Here is a 22,181-nt window from a genome sequence, read left to right as displayed (position 1 = left end):
ACAAAATTAAACGCGGAATCTCCGCTTTCGTATTATCGATTAAATCCGTTGGAGAAGAATAATAGGAGAATTTTATCTGCCTGTTTGATAGGATAGGGATGAAAAAAAATATAAAAGTCGTTATTATTCGATATTAATTATTGACTAATCGATTATATTCGATAATAATCATTAAAACGCTTAGATTTTCTTGCCGAGAAAGTAGTCTCGCGTTAAAAAGGAGAACATCGCGAGTAATTGGAAAGCCATTAATATTCTTTCCTTAAGCTCACACGACAATAATGAAATATAGGATGTTAATGTGCTAGAAGTTAGAAGAAAAGTCGAAGAAAAGTGCGGGACTAAAGTCGATTTAGGAATTTAGGTTTTAATTGGAACTAGAGATAAAAAGTAAAAGATAGAGAGAGAAAAAATTGATAGAGATCATCGAATTGGAGATCGAACGAACGATTCCATAGACCCTTTTACTACTCCATACGGTGAAATTATTCAGCCGATTTCCAATCGGTCGTGATAGCGCGTCCGGTGCACCACCATCCATTCGATGTCAATTAACATAACGTTCCGTCCTTGTCTCTGTTTTAAAGGCAATAGATCAATTACTATCCTCATTTATCTTCCTCCGTCGGTTTATTCTTCGAACAAAAGCGAACGCAACGTCAATGGGCGGGAGGAGGGGAGGTGTGGGGTGGGATAGATCGATAATGAATCGTGATTTACGTCGCCACGACCTAGTTTTGGGGGAGAAGAAGGAATGAGAGACGAAGATATCTATCCCATCTAGCATATCTATCCCATCAAAATGGCCGCCTTCGAAGTTCTCTGGCACCGTGATGAACCGTAGAGAGGGCTGTTCGTGAGATCTCGACGTTCCAAGTTTCTCATTTCGGAGAGTTTCTACTGGTTTGCGAGCCAAACACGTTCGTCCGAGGGGTCAGCCATGCTTGCCCTTTACAGAGGATCGCTACGTTCGTAACCCTCAATTAACTCGACTGCGAATTGATTTTCCGGTTTACTGTCACTTACAGGATCCAGCCTCCGAAGCAGGCCTCCCTCTTCTTCGACGTAGGCACGAGTATCCCTATGTATATATACCTGTAACTACGTATCTAGCCATGTGTATGTGCGAGACTCGAATTAGAACCGCTCGGATACGACGTAGAATTACGTATTAGCTTTCCGATATTCCCAACATCGTTACTACGTAATTCTAATCTCTATATGGATTGGTGGTATACGTGTACTCATAGTTATAGAACTGGTTCAAGACCAAACAATTTATTCCTTATTTTCAACTACATCAATCTATTGTAATTTTTATGATATTGTCAAATACAAATCGTTAAACGGTGCTCATTATCTCAACATTATATGGTATTCATTTACAATTAGCGTTTCAATATTATGGGCACATATTTGCGCGCGTCTACCTTGGAGAAATAAATGGATTAATATTTAAACGATCGTTAAAAGCTATCAATTGGAATTCTTCTTTTTTCCTCCGTTATATAAAAGAATAAAATATAAATATGTTAATACCATTACCAAAGAGAATACTGATCGAATCAATTTGAAGCGACGCGTCGCCGCGACGAAAAGGAATAATATGATTTTCATTTTAATATCGGGGATAAAAAGAATGCGATTCGTTGGTTAGTTCGTTCTTTCGTGGTGGATTGAAAAAATTTGTGCAAATTTCAGGAACGACAACGATCTCGATTCGCTACGATTACTTGAAAGCAGTACAATCGATGAGATTTTTTTTCCCTCGTAGTTTGAAAGTTAAAACACGAGTAGGTATTTCGAAAACGATAAAAAATTTACTCTGAAACGAGTAAAGAGAAGGATAGAGAATGGCATTCGCGACACGCCGCGTTTCTCCTGATGAAGCGGACGAGATCAAAGTACTTTCGAAGCTCGCGGCAATTTCCCGAAAGATTGCCCGTTGATTTAATTCATGGTGGTATTCCACGATCGGTGCCAGAAACGTTCGAAAGTGGTGCGAATTCGTACGATTCAACGAGTCCAATAAAATGTATTTACGTAGACGTTTGCTTGTGTAGTATCTCTACGTGTCTACGATGTTTTATTCAATTCGATCAATAGTCTATGTATTTTTTTTTTTGATTACGCCCTTCAACGAGGAATTAATCAACGATATTCGATAAGTTGATCGTTCGAACGATAACATAGACAATATTTCAATCATTAAATAAATAAAATACAAGAATACCCAAGCTTTCGATAACGTGCAAATTGAAATCTTGTCATTCGAATCACATTTCAGGAAAATATTACAAATACCGTATTAAATTGAAACGCAAGGTTCGTGTAAATGAAAGATTGGCGCAACCCTAAGACGCGTAGTAGAAACAAACTCATCCGACAAGAGTAGAAAAGCGTAACGCTAGGAAGGAAGGAAGGAAGGAAGGAAGGGTAGTAGTAATAGTAAAGAGGAGGGGATGGTTTAGCAACGTCGAAGGGAGAGTGCGTGCGGATGTTTCGTTCCGCGAGCCTCCCGCAACTCTCTGCGCAAGGGCTCGCTACGGAGAGGGTGGGTGCTGGAACTGGTCGTACACGAAACAGCACTTACACCCCCACATACCCTCCGCTCCGGCGAACCTGCGAGTCGGCTCACCAACAGCTGGACTCCGCACCATACTCTCGCCTAAACCATAGCTATCGCGTGTGTTACCTACCTATCTCAGGGGTTTTCAAAATCTTCAACCTTCTCTCTTCTTCGAGAAGTCTATTTAAGAACTAATATTTTCCTTCGATTTTCTTTATCCTCAAAGACATCAATTTTAGCACTAATATTTTTCCACCTAATATCATTTAAAAAAATATAAATGATATATATATATTTTATTATAATGAAATTTGATATCGCGTGATTTATAATAAATTCTAATAATAGCTATTTAAATAATCTCATTTAACGGATTAATATTTATGACCTATCGACACGATGATCGTTTGACTGTGTTTTCTTTCGTACATCTAAAGTTTAATATACCTTCTACCCGATTATTGTTCGATAATTGAATTGAATTGCAAAGTAGAGTCAGGTTTGAAAGCCACTGTCGCATACACATACATAGATATCCATACATTTACGTAGACACTCGGTTATTCCTCTCGGTTCAAGCTCCTGGTTCACCAACACGTTCTCTTCTCCAAACGTATAAAGCCTCCCTCGCGTACACAAGGATCAGAGAAATACAGGCGAGTCCGTGAAACTATACCGATACTGGAAGGTACCTACTAATACCAATGCAGTAACGTAACCACCAACACCAACCAGGGCACTCGCGTTCCTGCAGTACTTACTCTGCAAGTGGAATTCTCTCGTGGACCGAGTTGGGGGAGTTTCCCTTTCTTCCCTTCATCCAGCAGCTCCATCACCCAGCAAGTAACCCACCCTCCGCTTTTCCGTCCCTTTTCCGAGCATCAACCCGCTCGGAACTTGCCTGGAACGGTCCTGGTAATGAAAACGAATCGCTCTTCTTTTCGAGCCCTCCCTTTTTTACCCTAACCAGACGGCGGCGCACACGGAACGCAACGAAACACGTCGGAGGGTTTCCGAGGACAGGTAAGAGAGAACCTAGACTAAAACACGGACGAAATTCTTGTTTGTCCGAGCGAGATTATTCTAACCCTGAAAGATCTTAACATTCCTCCTTACGAATATTTTGTTAAACGTTTCCTTCAAAAACGTTTCTACTAATTATACACTTATCTCTTTTTTTTTTCCAATAATCTAATGTTTTTCATTAATATCATTGTTATTACGATTTGCCTTTTCTTTTATTATTTCTAGTTTGTAGTTTTTTATATGAATAAATGAGTAAGAGAGTCAGTCTTCTTCGTAAGAATATCCCGCATATATGCATAATAGTGTAATTAATGCTTAAATTAAACATTTTAAAATGCTTTTGTATATTATTATCACTCGTATTTTGATGAAGTATCTTGTCTGGAGTACCTACAAATTCAAATATTGTATTATCATAACTATTTATACGTCGAGTTTAATGAAAAGATAGTCAGCATAGCGCGCGGGTGCACGAATAAAAAGTAACTTTATATTTTACACAGCCACGATTATAATTAAAAATGAATTCCATCCTCAACGTGCATTGTAATTTGATATGCTCGCGTTTTCTCCCTCCTTTCGACTGTTCTTTTTGTTATTCGTTTAAGTAGGTAGGTACGTAGGAAGTTTCTTATCGCGGTCGAGTGAGCATTTTTCGAGAGAACAAAATTCAAAAAACTCTATTGCTTTTATATCCGTTCGAACAGGCGGAATCTTAATTTCCATTAAAGCGAAACAACGAAATACGTTTAAAGCGAGAATAAAGGAGAACGGTTATATCGAATCGATTGAATTCGTACTATTTCCGAGCGGCAGATCTTTGAAAAGTCTTTTTCCGATCGCGAGTAACAGAGAAAACGAGAATATAGAAAAGTAGTAAAGGTAGAAATCTGAACCAGGTCAAGCTCTTCCTTTTCTCGGGCGCGTTCGTTGCCATCGAATCGACCCTGCTGCTCGCTCTTTCGAATTCATTATCGTTAAAAATCATATCCCTCACGTGCTCGCACCTACATGCACGTATATAGAAACATTGTATAATTCGTTCACGCGAGTATATACGAGTCACGATAAATTCGTGCTCCTCGCACTACTTGGCGCGAAAACGGAGAGGGACACGATAAACGTGTACTCGAAACGTCTACGGAGGGTCGATGGACGTCGTTGATCAAGGGAAACGAGAACAACCAAAGTATTTTACCAGTTTTTTTTTTCCATGCATATCATTTTTATCTACATTTTCTACATGAGACAATTAGGTAATCGTTTCTTCTCGTAAGAAAATGTAAATGGAATTATATACTATACTCGCGGTTTACGTGTATATGGTATACGTGCTAGATATGTATATGTAGTATACGTGGAACGTAGAAAGACTCCTATTTTTTCTTTTTTTTTTCTTACCCTTCGAGTTGTAGCCCTTTTCTCCATCTACTGGCGCGTACATACATACCTACCTAGTAAGTACCTAGTACCACGTCTAATTAGAGTTTCTCGACCATTCTCGTGTACCTTTCAGAGTCTGAAGAGTTCTTCTAGTGCCGCGTGACACTAGGAAAGAGGAGGAGTTAGTCATGTTGGAGAAATGCCATTGCTGAGGGAGCTCGGAAAGTCCTCTGTCCTCGGCCAAAACGAGGCTATCCACAAGGACTAGTACTTTTCAATTTTTCTAACTATACTACGGTGTATCGTATAATAATCAAAATACGACCGATAATTACTTTTTATTGGGTGTCTTCGCAACTGGATATTCTTAAGGCAACATTAGATATCTACTTGAAATGAGAGAAACTTTGGTTAACAAAACAAAAAGTGAAAAAAATAAACCATTATTGCTTCTCTAAGTGAATATGCGTGTAAGTAGCGTCGAATTTTTCATCCTTTACGAAGTTAAAATCATTCCACCAGAGAAGAAAGAGAAAGATAGATAGATAGACAGGTAGATACAGAGGAAAGAAAGAGAGAGTGAGAGAGAGAGAGAGAAACCTTTCGAGATCGCAAAGTACGAGTTATTTGTTCCATTTCAGTTTTCCCGCAAACAAGAAGAACGACGTCGCTAACGGAAACGGACGGAATTTACATTTAATCTCGAGGGTTGAAATTTAAAAAACTCGTGCGAACATTTCCTCTCTTTCTCGTATCTTTGCTATACAGATGACGGAGTAAAAATATCGTTCGAAAATGTAATAGGTATTCTGAGTATTTCATTTGAGAAAAAAAAAAAATACAAACTTTCCGGGGGAAAAAAAGAATACCCATCGTAATTTCCGTATCGCTCGTCGGCAAATATCTCGTGTTCACTGTTCAAAACATATATTCTCATTCTCTCTCTCTCTCTCTCTCTCTCTCTCTTAATTCCAGAAACATATGCGAACTCATTCGAATCATCCTTTTCCGTCGAAAGCGAGGGAGATAGAAAAAAGAACAAAGAAACAAGTCCGGCTCGATTCGAAAAAGCTTTTGCTTTGAGAAAGAAAAAGAAATTCTTCGGTCGGTTTTCCGTGCGCGGAAAGAAGAGCACGAAAGAACGAAAGAACGAACGAATTTCCGTCGTATCTTTTTTCTTTCCAATCGGAACTTCGATGGGGATTAAAATTAAACGGGCGACCACCGGGAAAATAAGGCTGGGACGCGTAACTTGAAATCCCCTAAGAAAGGCGAAAGACGAAAGTACGAAGAAGAAACGAAAGAAACACGCAGTCATCGTGACTCGGAGAAAATTCTGGCTACGGCGACGGCGACGGCGACGGCGACGAGACGGCGCTCCATCCTTCTTCCCTTCGTGCTCGGTGACAGAAAACAAGCACGGATGCACACCCCGCCTTTTACCTCGTTGTGGTTTAGGTTAGGGAGAGAAAAAGGGAGAATGGGATGGCTCGGTCGAATCAATTAAAAGCTCGCGAGCGGTCTGAAATTTATGCGGGAAAAATTAACAAGTCAGATGTCTCTCCGAGCACAAACTCCCCAATTCCCCCTCTTTCTATCTACTTCTCCATGACTCTTCCAACGACAACTACAACTACTACTACTACTACGACGACGACGACGACGCGACGTCGGGGCTCGTGGCTCGACGGATATTAAATTAACGGAAATAATGAAATGATAACCGACTCGGAGCTCGACGAGCCAGTTTTTCCTCCTACCGATCCACCAATCGTCTACTCTCTGCTAAATCCTCCGAAAAGTCAAATTATAATGTCACCGATTATACAGGATGCTTAGTTTAACTCGATAGCCTTATCTCTTTTTTTTATATGCCCTTATTCTCTACTTTGAAATTTATCAAATAATATTATGACACAAGAAATGGAAACGGTTTTATTGATTATTTGATTTTATATCCAACGACGATCCTTTTTTATTTGAAACTTTTTGTTCATAATATTAAATACATAAGTACATATAATATATTAAAGCCGATCGAGTTAAATGGAGAGACCCTTTATGATTTATCTTCTATGTTCCATTTACCATCCACTCACCCTTTTCTTGTCCGTCCCGTTAGCGTTAACTGGCTACCGCGATTAAACCACTGGCCATTACGTTTCGGATATATTCGGAACGTAGTACTAGCGGTGGAAAGGTGATGTCGAAGGGTGGCCACAGTCGAAAAGGGTAAACCTTGCGAAAGCCGAAACGTTGTACCGGTATCTTGACCTCAATGGTCAAGACTGCTACCACCTTTCTAACGGCAAACGGAACGATCATTTTCGGCTGCATACACTACCGATCAAAAGTTTGCTTACACGTTACCTAAAACTCCTTGTTTATCTTTTGTCAAATATTGTTTAAATAAATTTCTTACCGTACGCGATTTTTTGTTTCGATCAAATTCAACAAACAATTGAAAACTCTCTCCCTTTCTTGCTTCGTAAATAAGACGCAAGACAAGGGATAGGTGGAATATCGAAGACGATATCGGAATAATTAAAGGGTAAAAGCAGACGATGTGATGGATAGGAGGAAGTAAGGGTGCAACGAGTGGGTGGGAGTATCTCGAGGACGTGGCAATTTGCTCTTGGCGATGTTTGTACTGCAAACTTAATCGCGCCCAGCAAGGTACACAGAGAATGAGGTACTTCGATATCGGTCACAGTGATTAATCAGTGCCATATGGTAAGCCTCAACGTCGCCGGTTCCGCGAGAGAAAGCAATTAATAACGTTTCCATTATCACCGGCTCGTAATAAGTAATGAAACTGTAGACGAGGAAACGGTGTTTAGTCGTGCCGAGGCCACCTGAGAGAAAGACGGAAAAAGCCAAGAGTACCATACGATTAATTACGTTTCTCCGTGTCGATTCTTACGTGATATCTACGTTAAAACGAGCTAACGCGTGTACACATATACACGTTTACACTTTCTGCAAAACCTGTGATTTCTCTTCATATATATTATTTAGAACAAAATATCTATTAAAAAGTAATAAGTCTTTGAAACTAACACTTGTTTATTTCAATTAAAAAATATAGATACGATGACTCACACAAATGTTTAAGAAAAACAATTATTACCTTCAAGGACGTTGTACTTTGTCGGCGGTGGTAATCGTTGCTTCCGTTACGAACGGTCTATGATGATGAATTGCCTCCTTCCCCTCTTGCCTAATTTATTCCGACTCGCGTTGGTAAATCGCGTGAGCTCGCGTGAGATCGTGCGAACTCGTGTGAGCTCGCGGACGAGTCTTTTGTGCTCGGTCGCGCGCGCACGCGCTCAAATTAAGTCGGTTGTTTCTCGTGCCAGCCGATCCTTTTTTCTCCGTTTTCGCGAACCTATCGGATAAGCGATACTTAAGATATGAATAATGGTTACCGTTATCGCAGCTATTAGAGATAATGTCTGGCCTCATTTATACTACGTTTGACGACGTTAAAAAGGAGAAACGGCATTAAATAAATCGGCCGAGAAATCGCCAGATGATTAACCTGCTTTTCGTTAAAACGAAATTTAACGATGATGACCAATCGTCTATTTCGCGAAATCAGAAACATTCGAATAAATACAATTGCAATTATACGTTAGGATGCTTTTAGAAATGTTACCGATTTTTAAAGCGAAATTCGCCCTAACGTTAGAACACAATTAAATGTCACTAATACTTTTTCTATTGGTTTTACGTTACTGTATATGTAATTAGTGTTAAAAAAAAGTAAAAGAGAGAAAAAAAGGAAAAAGGAAAGGTAATGATATAAATTTATGAAACATAGTTGGTCGCGTTCTCACGGCTCAGGGCTTCTCTCTTGGTCGTTTCTCCTTCTCAGACTTGCGCGCGTGAGCAAGCAGGTAATTAGTGCCGAAAATTCACGCTCCTCGCTTTCGTCGTGGGGAATTACTGCTACCATAAAATATCGCTGCTTTATGATATAAAAGGTAATTAGTACCACGTGCTCGCGGTCGCGAGACGCGCGACTTAAAACAATTAGCAAACGAATCACAGCAGCTGCGTAGCTTTCCCTCCCGAGGCACGTTTACCGTACAAATAAAACGACAACGACTCGTGAAACGGGGGAGTAATGAAAAAGACCAAAACTTCGAAGATGCTGAATATTAACTGTGCGAGAGGAAAAAATAAGAAAAAGTAAGAAAATAACAGATGATACATTTGGAAATTTCCTCTATGGGAAATGAATCCTCCCCTCGCTTTTCTCGGATGACGTTGCTAAGTCGATAAAAAGGTATGCGAGCATCGCAATACGTATATAGGTCTTGAAAGAATAGAACGAAGAGAAGCCGAGATAAGCGTTTGCCTCGCAGAGGTTAACGTATCGACACGTTTTCGCGGTAAGCAGCGGAAAAAAGAAAAGCGAGTAAAAGAAGGAATAGTAGGTTCAAGTGGGAGGAGAAGGAAGAGGAGAGTAAGAGGGCAGAAAAGGAATAGGGGTGGAACAGGGCTGGAATGAAATTCGCCGAGCTTCATATCGCGGTCGTTACTTTCCTGGAATTTATTCCCAGCCGCACTACCGTTACTACTACCACCATCGACAACCAACCAACCCTCTTCCACCCTCTACATTTTCTCCTGTCAAGTACTTTCTCGGTGGCTTAAACCACGAAAAGAGAGTCAGAGAAACGAGGTGAACTAAGAACTTGGAAAGATGAATACGAGGGGTGGTGCGGACTCTTCCGAATATATACGAATCGTTATGCGAGCGAGAGAGAAATCGACAAAAGTAGGAGGTAAAATCAGGGCTGCGAGGGATATGGAAGAAGGCAATATTTCAATCGACATCAGATTTATCGAGTCCCGACTGCTTCGCCATACGAAATGGCCATCGCACCACCGTACCGTGTTACATGCCACTTCGCGAAGTGCTTTCGTGTCTCTAACGGGTGTCCACGTCGTTTGAGAAGCTTCAAACTCGAGTTTCGCAAATAGGTAGTAGGAATAACTGGGGCTAAAGTAGTTTTCGTAACGTCTCTCTCTCTCTCTCTCTCTCCCCCACTTTCTTTATCCATCTCTCTGTACGTGAATATATTATATTTAATATGTATGCAATGATGTAAATGTGAACGATGCTATCTGCAAATAAATTGGATATTAACGACAGAAGAATCTTATTTGATCTATACCTTATTATTCTTTTTAGAGATAATGAGGATAGTCGAGATATGTTCGTAAGAGAAGGATAGAAAAGTCGAAAATGTGAAAGCTCCGCCAGAGAAAATGGATTATTTTGCCCGATGGAGCGTTGAACGTAATGAATTGAAATTGGGAAAATGCATCGTTCGAGATAATCGTGAGATAAGCGGTCGGAGCTTTAGGCTGGGTTGGGCTAAGGTAGGGTTGGCTAAAATTCAATTTTTCTGAAATTGTCGAAAAAGAGAAGAGAAAAAGAAGAAAAGTAGAAGAGAGTGGGGCTCGAGAGGTAAACGGGCCCGGTGAGTCTAGTTGGTTCCAACACGTTTCATCGCGTTGGCTTTGAAAACCGCATTCGCCTATGCTTTTCACCATTTTCCCCATCGTGCCCGAGGGGCTAACGGGATATATGCGAAATTCCGAAAAACAATCCAAGTTCTTTCCAGAGTTCCATTCAAAATAACGAACGATGTCGCATTTAAGGAAGATATTTGCCCCGAGCGTTGTCATTTCTCGATAAATTCTATATCTTAATAAAACTACGAATATTTCTAAATTAATCAAAAGAAAAATATTATTTTGACATTAATTGTAAGTCCACAGAGAAAACGTACAATGAGGGATCGTTCCTAAAGTCGAACGTCTAAAAATCGAATGTAAGGGAATCGGTAGAATCGTAGGAAAGATAAAGATACGGTTTCAACCCTCGAGACCCCTGATGCGTTCTACCACTCGAAAGTAAAGTTAACGGGATGAGGTATCGCGTTATGCCACGGGGTGGAGTAGGCACTCCCTTTCACTCTTTCCCCTATCTGTATTTCTATCTTTCTCTTGACGTCAGACGGGATTTCGAAATCCAAGGGTTGCCGAGAGTGAGAGAGAACCCATTTGATCACGCGCGAGAAGCGACGAGACGCGAGTTGCGTCAAGAGAGCCGCCGCCGAGTCGAGTTTTGGTGGGAAATAGAGGAAAGGGCCGTTGACGCGCGTAAGGGCTCGCTCTAGGCGTTATGGGCTTCTCTAGAGGAAGGAAGAGAAGAATGAATGGGGAGGAAAAGGGAGGCGAAACCGAGTAAAAAGGAGGGGAAGGGTAGCTGCGCTTCGGTAACTTGGTGGGGTTCGCCGAAGCATTGAAATTGCAAATGCGCATTATGGATATTTCCCTATAGAGGGTCGAATGTCTTTCTCTCCTCATCGCTCCTGTTTCCTGTCTCCTGATTCTCCATCTCGTTCTCACTCTTATCCTCTTCTCTTCTCTTTATCTCTATCTATATCTATATGTCTTTCTCATACCCGTACCAGGTTATTTCCGTTTGCTTACAGCTAAGTCCATCCATATATAGAGAAATAAAGGAATACTATTTAAAAGAACGATTCGAAAGATGCAAATATCGTTGAAGAAAAAATAGAATAAATTTTGGTTAGACCATTTTTGATCTATTTTTGTCTCGTATTCTCGTCTTTCTTCTTTCTTAGGATGTATGACTTCGCGTTTATCGTTTCAATATGTGGCACGTATTCTGGAGTTTGCAACCCACATCAGACACGCAAGAAAAGCACGACGCCGTCAGGAGCATTACCTCTCTTGCACTGCTTTTCCTTCATCTTCGCCTGCTTTCTCAGCACCATCTTGTTCTCTTTCGGTAACAACCTTCCTCTTGACTTCTACTTTCTTTTTTTTCTCTTCTTCTATCTCTATCTCTCTTTCTCTCTCACCCTCTCTCTATTTTGACGCACGTTTGCGTCGGTGGTACGTAAAACCAACGGAGAATTTTTCTGAATGTCTAACTCGTGAATTTATCTGTGAAGTACGTGCACTCTCGATTTTCCGCTTCTGCATTTTCCTCTCTCTCTCTCCTCTATACGTTAGCATACGTTTACGCGAATCTCTCCGTGACACGAATTTTCAAAGAATTTGTAATCTCGATGATTGAAGTTATTTCCCTTGTTCCTTTGAAATAAAATAAAAACAATTAACGAAAGAAATTGAAATCGTTTAGAAATATAATATGATAATTCTTAATTAAAATAATAATGATAAATATAATAATAATTCGTTAATTTTCTCTTCAATCTTTTTTTCTTATAATGGCGATTGAATTATCGATCGTTTCCGTTGAACGGTGATTCCAAGTTCGTCTCGTGATTCTCGAGACTCGAAGCGGAGTCGCGAAAGGGGGTGACTGTAGAACGACAGGGATGATTAGGTAAGTGAATCAACTATGCGAATTTCACGGGGGTTTGGCGAATCGCTTTAGACTATTCTCCTCTTCTCCTCGTTTCAACGTGTCTCACGCAATCCTCCCTTTGCTAACTTGTTCTATTACATTGTGAATAATTACTTCGTTTATCTCTTAGAATCGAGCAAAATTCGTCCATTTTTATCAAAGATTTTGTAAACTTTATTAAATAAAAAGAATAAAAAATATTAAATACAGCGGGGGTAATTAGTACCATGCACAAATACTTCGTTTTTAATCGCCTAGATTACAAAAGTATAGTCACCATAGGAGAAATAAATCGACCTATTTAAGTAGTGCTAAACGAGTTCCCCAAAGAAAAAGGAAAAAGTACAACCCTATAGTAAAAAGGAAAACATAGAAGAGAAAAGAAGTAACAGCTCATTTTAAGCTCGTTCTATCTTCGTTTTAATACTCTCTTTACGATTCACACGTAAGAGTTCGTTGACGAGCAATAAAATTGTAATTAAATAACACGATTAAAGAAACGAAACGATACTTTCTCTCTACAGACGTTTGAAGACATTATATACCAATTTATTAGCACCTACTTTATCGTTCGAAGAATCTAATCACGATCTTGTTGATACAAAAAAGTACTAATAAAAAAGCTCGAGTTTCTTTTATGCTAAAAATTATGTAAAAAAACGTTAAACACCAGAATACATTTACAATACTTTTAATTTAGATGTCCTTTAAATTTACGAAACCTTTTAACCGAAGAAGGATTCAATTACCGAACAGTATTTAATCGAGCAACGATTATTTGCAATAAATTTATGTAGAAAAGTTGAATAAAGCGTAAATACCTACACCATAAAGAGAGAGAGACAGAGAGAAGAAATTGGGAGCGACGTAACAGAAAGCAGGAAATTGGGAAAACGACGATACATGCTCAACACGCTCATGTGTTGGTACATAACGCCGGTTCTTTACGGCCTTGTACGGTTTACTGCTCATACGTAATTATCGAACGTTTCCATGGACCAACCCAAAGAGGTTTTATCCTTTTCTCTCTCTCTCTCTCTCTCTTTCTCCCTGACTTTAGCTCATCCCAACACAGACTTTGTTCACTTACCAAGCTTCCACCGCTATCACCCCTACTATTACCACTCCAGGTTCGACCAATTTTTGTTACCCCGTACCTTCACTCATCTTCATTTTCTCTTATTTTCTCCATTATTCCAGCTTTTACCATCTTTTTCAGACACGCGAGAGAGGAAGGGAGAAAGTCACGGTCTGTTCTCGATAACACATATTTTTATTTTCGTTTCCACGCCCGAGTGGCTCGCTCTTAACGCTCGAGGCCGAGCCTGTCTGCTTGCTTGCTTGCTTGCTTGCTTGCTTGCCATCTTTCCTCTCTCTCTCCCTCTTCTTCTTTTATATGCTCCTGCCACGAGGTACTCTACGTGTCGGTTTTTAACGAACGTTCATTAGCTCGTTCTCCTCCGATGAAAAATAATTGCTAAGAGCGTCCACGCCTCCTTCCTCGGTTGTCTAATCGATGCGACATTATTAACGCTGTGCCTTTCCTCTTTATCGAACGATCCGATTATATGTAATATAAGGGTGTCTGTTCTTATTTTCAAGTGTCATAAGAAATTTTAAATATAACATCGAGATATTACAGATTTTTCATTGAAATATAAAATAAACAATTTCTTTTTTCTTCCGTGTAGTTCTCGTTAAGAGTTTGTAAAATTGCAACTTTTTAATTAATTTCTAGTGTCTAAGATTTTTCGATATAGTTCATTTATTTTTAGAAGTAGAATGCTGCAAATTAATTCGAACTTTTACGAGAATATATCTTTCCCTTCGTGAAATTCGTTCGAAAACTTGTAATAATAATTATTATTATTATTTCGCGATGAAATATGTCAGAATAACGCCTCTCACCTCGAACTTGTATCGTTTCTTAATGAGATTAATCAAAGGAGAAAAAGAAACGTATTACTCTGATTAATCGATCAGTGAACATTTGTATCGAAGCTAAACGACGAATAGATTCGAATATGATCACTTTCCTTCCTCGTAATCTCCTTTATGAAAGTTGTGAGATAGCATTTCCTGAAATCGACGAAGTTATCTCTTCGTCGTAATCAAGAGGATCGATTCAGCTTGTTCTAGTGGCTCGGCGCTATGGTTTAATAAAGAGAAAGGATTAGGAAAGAAAAGAAAAAACATCTTTACGTTGCATATGTTCAATGAAAAGAAAAAACGTAGCTCGTTCTAATACCAAGCTTACAAAGCGGATTATTATAGATACTGAAAAAAGAAAAGAAAAGAAAAAGCTTAAAAAAAATGTCGAAAGTGGGGTGGAAATATGAAGTAAAAAGAAAAAAAAAAGAAAAGAAAAGAAAAGAAAAAGAAAATTACAGGAGCAGATGTCTGTGCAGGTAGTGAAATAACTCTAGCTCGATCAAGGGAGTGGAAGGATTTAATGATTTTACAAACACGCACTCACTCGGGCCAGGCAAAAGTCTCGAGCGAAATTTAACGCGTCTTGCGCGGCAAAGAATCGCTTCGATGATTAATTTCCGCGTTCGTGCACGCCCGCTGAAATCAATTATCCTGATTAACGAGAGAAACCAACAGTGGGATTTCAACGCGAATAAAACTTACGATTTTGTCGACTTATTATTTTTAATTAACGCATTGTAAGTTTCACGAGTTTGAAGACGATCGCAAATAATTAATAGCACCGATATACGCGATTGAATTTTTTTAGGATGTTAAACAATTACGACGAATAATGTACTTTTATTGAATATTTTGTCAAATACACACAGGTTTGTTTGAAAAGTAAATTTGCGATGGAGATAATCAAAAAAATGCAGTAAAATATATTGTATTCGTGAGGTAATTAGAACGAGCTCTCTCATTAAAGCTATTGAAATGCAATGCGGCTTGTCGACGCGATTCGTTAGTAATAATGACCACAAACGGCAAGTCAATTTTATTGTTACCTACATTATTTTTAAACACTCGCTAAAGGAAATACGAATAATTTAGGAAATAAATATTTCATCAAATTCGATTGAATATAACGGTCGTATAATGAGAAAAATAAATATTCAAATAAATCCATGTTAGATTTTTAAAAAATTAACCGCTTGCACTGGAGGAAAGGTTATTCTGGACATTAAAAATCGTTTGAAGTTGCTGTTTAGCCGAGAGAAAAAGTTCTCGAATGCAAAGGGTTAATATTTGTTAATAGAAAAATTCTGCTTCGTTGAACATCGGGAAAGATTCGTGTCAGAGAAAACTTGAAAATAAAGGAAAGTTAAAAAGAAAGAAGAAGAATGAAGGTACATACGTTAAATCGTAAAAAAAAGGGTGTTATCGATAGGCGGAACCGTAGGATATTTGCGAGCAATTTCGTTTTTCCAATCGAGCATCGGCATTCGCAATTTCACACCGGTGTGATTTCGCTATCCTGGATTCGGTTAACGTGTATCTCGATTTATGATCGCGCAATTACTCCTGTATCGTCGATGCGTCGTCCCTCTACGCTTAACGATTTTTATTCAAAGCGCACACGTTGTAATTGCAACTGTAGGCTGTAGTTACATGTGGAGCAGAACAGAGCAGAAAGTAACGGAGCTCCGAGCATGAACGATAATACTCGTTTTGTTTCTCTCTTCTTCATGAAATTGTCAAAAATATGTGGTGCATCGAACTTGCCCACACAATAGAAAAAAAAATTCAAACAAAACGATTGGACTGTCAGTACATGGACATGAAGTCAGCATAATACAAACCCCTACCGTAACGAATTGTTACGAAGGAAATTAAGATTAAGAGAGAACTGGAGACGAGAATCGATATCAGTTAGTAGGATACACGGATGTAGGTAGATAATTATTTGATAAATTCTAGCAATTCGTAATTACTATCCGGCAGAGAAAGAAAATCATTTTCTATAGATTCTAAAACGTGTAACACCATCGATCGATCGAACGAACGAACGAACGAGCGAGGGATGATTTAATTCTGCAAAGAAATAAAATTCATTTTACGAAAGGCGAGTATGTATGTTGTAACCGCTTCGACATCCCTTATCCTCTCGTTATCGTTACGATCGTCGCTATAATTAATAATACTACTGGCTGGCGCGACTAATTGGTTGATTTTCGACTCATGAATTAACGGGAGATATTGCCGATCGACTAATTGGCGAATAAACTCCAAATGGATTCTACGTAATACAGTAGAGATAGGTACCGAGGATCATGTGTGGCTGTTGATCTCTCCCCCTCTCTCTCCCCCTCCTTTCGTTTTATCTCACCATGATGTCTATGCTTTGCACGAAAATATGCACAAGTGTGAGAATATAACGATCGTTCGTTCAAAGGTTAACAAAAAGTTTACGAAGCGTCGACAGATCGATCGATTCTCTAACACGGTAATTAACCTAAGTGGCATCAATTTTCTATACCCTTTGTTCGACAATTTTTATCAATAATACAAATTTAATAGATACTATTAAAAAAATATAACAAGCGACAGTTATAAATTTAAATCCTTTGAAAATTCGTCGATGACAAATAAATGTTAACGATTACGTACCTTTTTATAATATTTCTTTCACAACTTCTAAATTATATATTTATTTACGTGTTAACAAGACCCGTATTGAGACTGAACTGAAACTTTGTCCCCTTCTTCGATATCTAACATAAGTAAAAAGTAATGTTTACTAGTACTTATGGTCTGTTCTATAAACGACGTGAACTAGTCCGTGTCCTCGTTCATAAATACATGCGCATCAACGAGTCGTACATTAAAAATAAATACGTATTTGTTCGTTACAAATAGCTGTTGTGTTGACATGACAAAGAATAAGAAGAAATGTTATTTTTCTTTTTTTTTTCTATAACAGTGAAAACTTTCTAAAATGATATTTATCCGATACATAGTTACATAGATGGGCACACGAATCTCTTTGAACGAGCGTTTAAACAGAAAGAAAAAAGGAAGGAATAGTTTGAAATTTATATGCGACCTATGTATGTATGTATGTATGTATATGTAGACGTATTCCGATATGAAGCCATCGGATGCGATAACGCGATGGCATTCGACGCGTGTGCGTCCAAGTTGATACGGTGCGTCAACGTCGAGTTGGCTTTTATATGGAGCGAGGTCGACATCGCGTGATACCTTCTACGTGCTTTGCGTTTCTCCATATGTGTGTGTTTGTGTATGAATATACACACCTATGTATATATAAGAGAATCTATATGCATGTTATATATTTATGTATATGTATAAGTACGAAATCAGGTCGAATTGTCCCGTTACATCGACGACATTCGCTTAGCTGCAATTTTATACCGTAATTATGGTCGTTCCATGATGAATCGAGACGATAAAGTTTCTGTCACGGCTCCCTGATACCGACGGCGACAGTACATGCTACTCGTTATCGTTACAATGACGTTTCCGATGCGGTCCGGGGTAGTCTCTCTTTCCCTTTCTGCGGGAAATCGTTTCCTTCTCGAGTTTGTTCCTAGCTACACGACGATCAAAGGATGTCAATAAATTCGTATTGACAAGTAGTCATAGTTTCGTTCCTCTTCGATCTAACTAACGATAAATTAATTTGTTCTTCCTTCTTCGATCGTATCTGTAACGTCAAATATTTTCACGTCGAGTTTGAAAAGATCAAGATCGTATCGTATTAATCGATTAAATATTTCTAAAAATGTTTCTTCGTATTTTTACGTTACGTGATTTTCGGATTACATAATTCTACTAATATTCATTGGATCTGACAATACTTGCACGCGTTTGATAGAGGTACGGGAAAGGTAGTCGAGCAAAAAAGTACATATTTGGTTAAATAAATTTCATTTAAAATACGAAGAAATTCTGTCTCCGATCAAATACGATTCTGTATAGTATTTTCTTAGAGCATAGAACAAATCACGGTAACGAGGTTGACCGGATACGATCACGAGAGAATATAACTGGACAGTGTTGGCGCAGATGATTGTAGTAGACACCACATCGTTGTAGTATTCATATCGCTTAGAGGTTCGCGAGATATCCTGTCTCCACGTACACACATTTACACGTAGAGATAGAGAGAGAGAGAGATAGTACTAGATACATAGTATATCTATTGAGATGTAGGTAGGTGTATATGGCAACAGTGTCCGGCAAATAACCATGCACTCGAATACACAAACAGGCATTCGATTCGTGCGGTGGATAGGGGTAGTTACAGGAATCTATTGTGTTCTCGAGAGATTGTCAGGGATGGGAGTAGGGTGTAACGTGGAGTAGAGAGGAGTAGCGAGGGAGATGAACGTTTCGTCGAACGAAGCTGTCTGGATTGGGAGTGGCGAAGGGAAGAAGTGGAGGTAGGAAAAGCACCTAGATGAATGGCGACGGTATTAGTGTCGGTGCTCGTCGTCGGTGCTCTTCGTCGGTGCTCGTCGTTGGTGCTCGTCGTCGGTGCTGCCATTGCTACTAGAGGTGACGGTAATGCTTGCTGGTACTAGTGGTAGTGGTGGTGAAGCGCTGGTGGTAGTGGTGGTGGTGGTGGTGATGGTGGTGGTAGTGGTGGTGCTAGTGGTGGTGGTGGCTTTTAGCCGGGTGCATTCAACCACGAGGGTTAGCCGGGACTTGGGATTAACGCATCCACACGTTCTACGAAAACGGGGCTTCGGAGAGAAAAGAGAGGGAAAGAAAAGAGAAAAGGGGGAGGAGAGAGAGGGAGACAGAGAGAAATGCGTTTCGCAGAATCGTCCATAAAATGTATCATTCGCGGTGGCAGCGATGGAGTTAGTGTTTGTTTAATTAACTTTAACAACACACGAGAAAGGGAAAGAAGAGGGTGCGCGCAAGCATCGAATAAAGCCACCCTTCTCATCGCCACCCGCTGTGCCGAAATGAGCGTCGCGCTATCATTCTTCTGACATCATGTTGGAGAATAGTAATTAGAGATATGACAATTTCGTTTCATTCGCGTGCGAGGGAGTGCCCGACGAATTAATAATAGTCCTGGGACGGGACATTGATAGTAAAAACAACCAAAAAATTAATAAAAAGGAAAAGAAATTATTTCTCTACTCAAATATTTGATATATAATTCATTTTGTTTCTTTGGTTACAGCTGAAAATATAAATTATTTCAAAAAAAAAAATAATATTATTCGTTTTGTCGTTATTTTTCTAACAATGAACGAGATCTCTATATTTGAATATAAAATCCGAGAGGATTTTCGTATATATAAGCATGACACGTAAGGATGGGACAATGTTGTAGAGGGAGAAAGAAAATAGTGAATAATCAGCCAAGATCGTCCATGAAACTCATTACTTGCGGTCACCGCGGTGGAAGGACTATCCCTGTTTGTTTAATTCAGTTTAGCTTATACGAAGGGGAGGTTTTCACTAAGATCACCATTGCTTTCCATCCCTTTATTCTTCCTCCTAGTCCCCTTCGTACATGCGCATACATATGTATGTATGTATGTATGTATTTACGTACCTACTACGTATATTATACGACTACCTCCTAAAGATTTTAGACGGAAAACTCGAAGGGCTGTTCATCGAACGAGGGTCGCGTTTTCTATTCGTATTCTCCCTCTTGAAAAGATTCGATAACCTCGGTAGTTTGGATATGATTAGAAAGACGATCTCGTCTTTGCGGCTTTACAAAAATCACCACGCAACGAACTCCCATTCTCAATTTTCTTCAACGTTGTAAAAACGAACGAGACAATTTTTGAGTTGAAATATATTTATATTAATCGACAAGAACAAAAACCCTTTTCAACTATTTTATTTAATTTATATCTATATATATATTTTTTATGAATTAATGAAAATTTAATCCCTTCGCAATCGACATCACTCTCAACGTTTCATTCCAAATAACGCGAATTAATTTTTTTTTTTCACCGATATCGTACACAGTTCACTTTTAATTAAAATCAGTTAAGTAAATCCAACCAGTTTATTTTCCTATCAAATATCGAAGTTCAAATTATCAATATATGTATGCTTTTTTCTTTTTATGTTTCGTTTTATATTCATTCTAATTATAAGATGTAGGATATAAAAATGAATTCCAAATAAATATCTCCAATTGGGGCAAACTCTAAAACAAGACATTAAAAAAGGTTATGGTAAAAATAAATGTAGCAATTATTCGAAACATTTCAAACGAAATAACGTATTAATTATTTATAGGTAATAGTCCGCTAATTATAAGATAGGTGATATCAAATTGATTTCCAACTGAATATTCCCGATTCGAACAAAATCTGAAAGAAAAATTTGAAAAAGGATGTAACCGAAATGAATGTAATAATTAATTACAATGGAACGTTAATATGTTGAAATATTTCAAAGGAAACAAAATATTACCCTTTGGTGCGCTTCGCTTTTACTAGGGAATAACTCGTACAATTTTCCCGTTAATTTCCTGGTCAAGTTTCCAAATAATACGATTTCCAGGAACACGGCTGCCATAGAAATGCATGCGTAACGTTTTATAAACGCGGATCGGGCTCGTTGAAATACACGCTAAATAATAGCATAGAAAATGGAAGGAGAGAAACGACTGGGAAAGCGAGTTTTCTCCAAGGAGCCAAAGCTAGAAAAGGGGGGTGAAGGATGCTGGCGATGGCGTTGACGTTGGTGGTAGTGCTGCTGGTGTTTCATTGGGACTTAGAAATCAAATATTTGCACGAGTCAAGCTTCGCCTCGGTTTACACGGCGAAACTTGCGAGTCCTAAATACTCAGCATTTACCCGACTCGTCGAGTGTCAGGGTGGAGGGTGAGAGGAGGACGAGAAGAAGGATGAGAAACGACGAGAAGGAGGCGGAGCAGGCGGAGGAGGATACGTGGGAGGGAAGGGATAATTTGCTGGGCTTCCGCGTTTATTGAGATTCGAAAATCGCAAGCCGTGCGATTATACCCACCGGCTACGAGTCAAAATAGCGCTGAATCAGTGCCCATTAGCGCTGCTACGTGGTTGTTATTATTGCGAGTTAACTCGTCCAACCGTTTATCGTCCGTGTTAAGGGCTCCCTGCGAGCCTCTAATAATTGGGGCTTACGCAATCTACCGTGCGAAAGAGAGAAAGAGAGAAAGTCACGTAAATGCAATCGACCGACCTCTTCGCCAAATTAATGGATCACGGATGCTGCACTTTGCCTCTCTTTTCCTCTCTTTTCCTCTCTTTCTCTCTCCCTTTTACATTTTTCCAAAAAATTCTTATTTCAAATATTCAGTTTTAGTTTCCAACGATGACTATCTCGCCTTGGGAAGAAAAATCGTATAAGGTCTTGGAGTATTCATTCGAGCTGCGACAAAGGTTAATCCTTACTCTGATAAAATCATCCTAATCTGATCCTAATTAATAATAGTTACGCTGCTCCGCTCCACGAAATCTCTAACGAGTTAAAGTTTTTAATTATTTCGGATTATCTTACCACGTAGGTATACCTAAGCTTTTATTCAAGAATGTTTATATATTTATTACGTTTTTTTAATAATTGATCGAAGATTATATTGATCCTCCTTCGTTCGTTAAGTAAAGGAACAAGAAATGGAAGAGAGATCATTTTCACCAGCGGACGTTACTTAGGTGACTAGAGAGGTATAATAATCTCGACCATTTCGCAAGATAGTCACGATCATTGCGATTATTATGACTTCGATATAACTACTACGGGGTTGCAACGTACTTACCAAAGACTTTACCCTGTTCCGTTTCTGTAATTTCAAAGTGTGCGGACGAATACACA

At 39.1% G+C, this 22,181-nt stretch overlaps 1 protein-coding gene across 11 annotated transcripts in view; it reads right to left on the bottom strand.

Moving 5' to 3' along the window:
- Positions 1–22,181, bottom strand: part of LOC122526224 — a 218,115-nt gene that overhangs the window by 129,033 nt on the left and 66,901 nt on the right. For 2 of the 11 annotated variants that reach the window (XM_043649478.1, XM_043649477.1), the window contains exon 4: positions 8,109–8,366. The exons of the other annotated variants lie outside the window; for them this stretch is intronic. The gene's annotated coding sequence lies outside the window, so the exon portion shown is untranslated. The remainder of the gene's footprint in view (positions 1–8,108; positions 8,367–22,181) is intronic. 11 annotated transcript variants of the gene reach the window in all.

This window comes from Polistes fuscatus, unplaced genomic scaffold (assembly GCF_010416935.1).
Source record: "Polistes fuscatus isolate 324 unplaced genomic scaffold, CU_Pfus_HIC Scaffold11, whole genome shotgun sequence".
Taxonomy (NCBI): Eukaryota; Metazoa; Arthropoda; class Insecta; order Hymenoptera; family Vespidae; genus Polistes; species Polistes fuscatus.
The sequence above is the reverse complement of the archived record's forward strand: the minus strand, read 5'-3'. Positions and strand labels throughout refer to the sequence as shown.